The sequence below is a fragment of the Delphinapterus leucas genome, chromosome 4 (assembly GCF_059928025.1).
Source record: "Delphinapterus leucas isolate spDelLeu-1000000601 "Yukka" chromosome 4, BTC_Dleu_Yukka2, whole genome shotgun sequence".
In the NCBI taxonomy this organism is placed as follows: Eukaryota; Metazoa; Chordata; class Mammalia; order Artiodactyla; family Monodontidae; genus Delphinapterus; species Delphinapterus leucas.
In genome coordinates, this window is record NC_143132.1 from 141,700,476 (window position 1) to 141,707,037 (window position 6,562).

Here is a 6,562-nt window from a genome sequence, read left to right on the forward strand (position 1 = left end):
TTTTATAAAGATCTATGGGGAGAAAATGTGAAGACAGACCTAGACATTTATAGAAAGGCTTTATTTTGTACCTATTTTCATGTATCACCCAGACAAAACATGAATTTTACTTTCCCCCATTTTCATATAAAACTACATACACCACACTGTACATGTAAAACAAATTTGGAAAGGAGCCTCAAGCTGGCCTCTGAAATTGTGTAAGCAATTATCACATTTTTGTGCGCAAATGCAGTAATTATATGTGTAATTTGGCAGCTGGGTTTGAAAATTTGGCCTTAAGTGGAACATAGACAGGAAAAATAAATGTTGGAAAATGCCAATATTTTATAAAGATTTTGAATCAAATAATGGTGAAATTATTGCAAGCCATCTTAATTTTTAATTATAATGATCATTACACAATATACAATAATTTTTTTGAGGAAGAAAAGAACTATAGATCAGTTGCCCATCGTTTTTGTCAGAAAAAAATACCTCAATTCTTAGGGAAGATAATTGTATTTTTCAGAGGTTATGGTACATATTTCAAAGGCTTTGTTTTCTTATGAAGAAAAGATAGTGATTGCCTACTAGTTCGAGTTCTATGAAATATTTTACTATAAGAAGAAAAGGACTCTTTGTACTCATTACTTTAGAGGAAAAGTAGTATTAACCCTGCTTTATTTGAGCTAGTAATCTTAACTTAGACAAAGCTTTCTTTTTAAGCATTTAAGTTTGGGAATATGAGATTATAGCCCAAATGAAGAGTAATTTAGATATCTTTGATCTAGATTTAAGTTGAAATTTTATAGTAAAATCATAGTTTTTATATTGTCATCGAGATTGAATCTAGTGCACGTGGCTCTTTCATGTGGTTATGAGTGCTGGTGACTTGGAGATGATGTAAGGAAGACCCTGGAGCAATGTTATCTTCTGTGGTTAGTAGGGTAATGGAGAGGTTAACTCTGAAGGCTCTGGAGCCAGCCAACCTGGATTCCAGTCCTGGCTCTACCACTCTGTTAGCCCTGTGACCTTGAGCCAGTTACTTAATCCTTAGCCTCTCTGCATCTTAGTCTCCTCACCTGGTAAAATGGGAGTTGTAACATGCCCACCAAATAGAGTCATCACCAGGGCAGAAGGAGATGGTCATACGTGGTAGAGTGTCTGACACTGGTAAGCCTCAAACATGATAACCATTTTTGGTTTTGATCATCATTTGTGGCTCAGTGTGGAACCAGTCATGACTAAGTGAGAAGGAAGGCTCTTCCAGCTCAGAATTGCAACGTGAGGGCAAGAGACAGTCAGTGTATACAGAAAAGTCCATGGGAAATCCAGGTTCTCCATGGTGAGGCAATGTCCCCAAAAGCATGATGAAGGAAGCCCACGGTGTGGGTAGAGCTCAGTTATGGGACTTTATTTCGACTCTGTAGCAAACTATTGAGAGTCTGCTAGGACTGTGCTAAACTAGGGGATAAAGGAAGATGAATAAAGTCTCTCTATCAAGGAGCCTGCAATCTACAGAGGGAATGAGATAAGTGCCTGCATGACTATAATGCATGATGCAACACAGTCAGTGCCAGGGCAAATAAACAAGCAAGATGCTCTGGGCATTAAAAAAAAAAAAGGGAGAGAGAACATGCAGGTAAGTATTTTCCCCCTTCTTCTAAAATCATTCAAATCTTCTTAGAATAGGTAACTTTTGAGGCAGGTATTGAAGGTTGTGGAGATTTTGGTTAAGCAGACATAATAGGGCTGGAGATGAATCCAGTGGAGAAAAGAACATAAACGAGGCAGAGAGGAGGGAAGAAGGGGGCATCCAAGAACACCTGGGACATCCAACATGGTGGGGAGTCATGGAAATAGACCATTAAAGGAGGCTTGGCTGGATTTGGAGAGCCTTTGAATGATATGGTGAGAAGTTTGGCCTTAATTTAGTGTCCAACAGGCAGCGCTGAAAGAGCAAGGTCTTGAACAGATCTGATGTGCATCAGAGAATCACTTGAAGGTTTTGTTAAAAGACATATTCCTGACACCCTACCCAAAGATTCTGATTCAGTAGGTCTGGGATGGAGCCTTAGAATTTGCATTTCCAATGATCTCACATGTCACACTGATGTGGTGGGCTCACAGAACACACTGAATAGCCCTGACATAGGGCACATGGCCTTCCAAAATGTTTTATTTGCAGGTCCTTATTAGTAAAAAAAAATCCAGTATACATCCTCACTATATGTATATTTATTTATTTCCAAATTATAGACAAACTACTGTGTCAGTACCTGTTATGCATATCATAAAGTCTATACCATTATAACCCAAAGAGGCTGAGCTCATGATGAAATAAGCAATTATTGTTTTATTTTTATTTTAATTAGTAATGGCACAAAAGTCTTTTTGCTCTCACTGAAATTACTGTTAAATTTGAATATGCTTCATTGTTTTCTGAAACTCAAAATTTTTCTGATACAACTATTTAAATGTCTTTCTTAATTCAGTTTTTTTCAGTACTTTGTTGTAGTGGGTTTTGCAATTGAGAACTATGTCTCACAAAGGCACATAAATCCAAAGGGAAAATTTTCCTTTATTGGCTGTTTTAAATAAATTCCATTCACCGATTATGGAAAGGTTTTTGTTAAAATGTGGCTAGTAGGTTTTCATCTTCTCTGATGTCAATCAGTTGTTCTTGCAAAGCAATAAATAGGTTTTACCATTTTTCACTGTTATCAAAATTCCACTGAAATTCTTTGTTTGGAAGAGTTAAAACTGGTTACAAAAATCTTATTTCCAAGCTTTTAGAATGTGCTGATATGAGATTTTAAAAAAATAGATGATATATTTATTAGTCTAGCTTTGTATCCAAATTACATAACAATGGACATCTTTCTAATATCCTTTTCCAATGTGCTCTGTCAGTAGCCTGAGTTTCTCTCTTTTTTTCTTTTCTTTTTTTTTTTTTTTTTTTGCGGTATGCGGGCCTCTCACTGCTGTGGCCTCTCCCGTTGTGGAGCACAGGCTCCGGACGCGCAGGCTTAGCGGTCATGGCTCACGGGCCCAGCCGCTCCGCGGCATATGGGATCTTCCCGGACCAGGGCACGAACCCGCGTCCCCTGCATCGGCAGGCGGACCCTCAACCACTGCGCCACCAGGGAAGCCCTCTGTTTTTCTTTTTCAGAAGGAAAGGTAGTTCCTTCTTATTTACTATTGAAACATTACTTCCACCTTGAAGGGACAGATTGTGTTATTAATGTTATTGTTATTGTCTTTTAAAAAATACTTGATAGGTAGCATGTTACTGATAGCCTGCTTGTCATCATAGAAAAGCTTAGCATGTCTGGAGCACTTGTCATTCTGTAAATATATGTTTTTAGCCCTTTTGAGTACTTTGCCATAAGCAAATCTCTGTGTTGTAGAAAATATGTTCATGGTTACTTCCCATTTCAATTTGTTCCTAAAGAGTCAAACATATTTTAAAGATTAAAACAAGTAAACTTAAATTTACCACACTGATGGTGCTCTGTGCTTGCCTGTGTAGAGCAGAGCAAGCAAATGAATGCCACATATGACCTGCCTCAGTAATCTTAGCCAAAATCCTTTAAAACAGTTGATAAAAGGAGTGGCCCCATTACTTACACAGCTTTACCACTAAAGAAGTAATTTACTGTTGAGATTATATCTCATGTCTATATTTTACCTTTGACGGTTTGAAAAAAAAAGAAATTCTTCATGTATTTTATTACTGAAACACAACCAAGCAAAAACCGTATGCTGAGACTTGATAAAATAGAAATAGGGACACTTTCATTATATATCAAACATAACACTGTGTAATTTGTCCCAATTCTTGATTTAAAAATAATTTCCAGGCTGCCGGCGACCTGCAGGTAGCGGCGTGGGCTCTGAGCTCCGAGGACCATGCTGTGTGAGCAGCGGCTGGAGGAGGTGCAGGGTCCATGAGCGGTTGGAGTTTGGGGGGCCGGGCCCTCAGAAGACCTCAGGGTGCCAGCAATCGGGGAGGATGAGCTCTACCGGATAGCTTATGGGGTTTCACAGAGGACTCAGGAGATGATGAGGACCAAGGGGACCAGTCAGACACAGAGGATGTAGTAGACTCTGACTTTGACGTGGAGAAGGGGACTGAACACTCCGGTGATGGAGAATAGCCGAGAAGGAATCATGGAGCTGCCATCAAGGAGGATAAGAAGGGCTGCCCTGGTGGTGCAGTGGTTAAGAATCCGCCTGCCAATGCAGGGGACATGGGTTCAAGCCCTGGTCCAGGATGATCCCACATGTCGTGGAGGAACTAAGCCTGTGTGCCACAACTACTGAGCCTGTGCTCTAGAGTCTGTGTGCCACAACTACTGAGCCCGTGAGCCACAACTACTGAGCCACGTGCCACAACTACTGAAGCCCACACGCCTAGAGCCCGTGCTCCACAACAAGAGAAGCCACTGTAATGAGAAACACGTGCACCGCAACGAAGAGTGGCCCCTGCTCGCTGCAACTAGAGAAAGCCCACGTGCAGCAACGAAGACCCAACACAACCAAAAATAAATAAATAAAATAAATACATTTATAAAAAAACAAAAAAAGGAGGATAAGGAGACTCTTAAAAGCTTGAGGCCTCAAAATGTCAGCAGCACCTGGGCTGGTAGCGCTCAGAAAAGCCGAGAAGAGAAGGCACTGCTCCCGCCAGAGCTACAGGACAGTGCCTCTGGCCGTGGGAAGTTCCTGCGTCCATCTACAGCTGTGCACACACCACATTCCTTCAGGTACAGGAGAAGCAGGGCCGGCCACGGGAGCGAGAGGGGCCCTACTGGGAGTGGAGGAGCTGCTCAGGGAGGCCAAAATCACAGAGGAGCTTGACTGACATTCACTGGAGACACATGAGTGGCCCGAGGCTGATGGAAAGAAGCAGGTTCCCAAGAGGCGGAAATGCCTGGGGTCCGTCGCCACCTCCCATTCAGTGACAGTGGCACTTCTTGGGGAGCCAGGCCCTAAAGAAAAGGACTCGATCCTGCTCCCACAGCTTCTGCAGGGACTCCCGGCACTGGCCCTGGACCTGTCCTCCTTCCTGCTGGCGGTCCACGTGCCTCCATCACTTTTAGGGATGAGGGGACAGTTGAGGAATGGTTTCTCCAAGTGAGGTCCCCAAAGGTCCCTGCTGGAGAGGTCTGCCCAGGACCCTGTTACAGACATCCGCCACGTCACTGCTCCAGCTTCAAGATCATCCCTGAGGCCTACAAAAGGTACATCACTGTCCATGGGCTTCTGCCCACTGCCTCAGCCCTGGGAACCTGGTCCATCACCTTCTGCGCCCCTCTAAGGCTCTGGGCCCTGAGCCATGCGCCAGAAAATTGTCATCAAATGAAGCGATGTCTTGTCCTCAGAAACCTCTTTCCTGCTCTGACTTGGGGCTCTTAATGTCCCCCCACCCCCTCACCTTCCGCTTCTCCTGTCATTGCTGATTTTTGTCCAGCCCTTTCCTGTATTTCTTTCCCCATCTTTCCCCTTAGTTCCTACTGGTTTTGTTTGTGTTTTTTAATCTAATAAAATAGAAAGATGAAAAAACAAAATTTCAGCAATGTTTTCCATGCATCTTATCAAAATGGGTTCAGATTCCACTGAAATTCTTTGTTTGGAAGAGTTTTAATCTGGTTAAAAAGTCCTGTATTTTCTGACAAAGGTGTCCATGTTGGTTTGTACCATATCATTTTGTATGTATCATTTCAGCACTCACCAAAGCAAAAAAAAAAAAAAAAAAGGATATCTGCAATTGCACATAGCCTTTTGTTTTTCACAGTTAAAAGGAAATTACATGTTTCCTGAAATTTTGTAAGACAGTGGATTGAGTAATGCCTAATTTAAACATCTTTCCAAAAATTGCAGCGGCTTGTCTCTTTGTTTCGGATGCTTATTTTAAAAAATGTCTTGTGAGTTGTGACTGGTTCGAATTATCATTAGCTTTTACTTCAAAGCACAATTCTACATATGCATATCAAATGCAATATCATATGCAATATGTCAAGATACTATACACACACACACACACATATATATATATATACATATATATATATAGGATGAAGTTCACTGTTAATGAAAATAAATGTAAATCTATGTTTTAAATGGTCTTCTGGATAGCTTTGAATTTTTTAAGCCACTTTCTTGTCACTGATTTTATATTATAACGTGTTAGATGAAAAATCTGTACTGGGGTAAATGTGTTAATGCTGTCATTTTCTTGTTCATTTGAGCTTGCAAAATTGGTATTCTTGTCCATAGAGGGCTTCTTTGCAGGAATTTTTAAGCCAGGTGTCCATTTCCCAGAGTTAGTTAAAACTCAGTTATATAGTTTGTAACCTCCCTGTTACCTGGATATACCTAAACTGTAAAGCACTAAATAGGCAAGAGCGGCAACAGGGTCCTGGTCATCTGCTCTGTGTTTAGGTGTCTCATGTATGTTATGTGCTCTTGACATTCTTACATATAGACCAGGGGAAGACAGCAGTATGAGTCTATGTATATGAAATGTAATAAAGCTTATGTAATTTTTTATTTTTTAAATCTATATATTATATAT

At 41.0% G+C, this 6,562-nt stretch overlaps 1 pseudogene; it reads left to right on the forward strand.

Moving 5' to 3' along the window:
• The first annotated feature begins 4,551 nt into the window (after positions 1-4,551).
• On the forward strand, positions 4,552-5,598 carry LOC111164787 (vacuolar protein sorting-associated protein 72 homolog pseudogene; annotated as a pseudogene).
• The last annotated feature ends 964 nt before the right edge of the window (positions 5,599-6,562 follow it).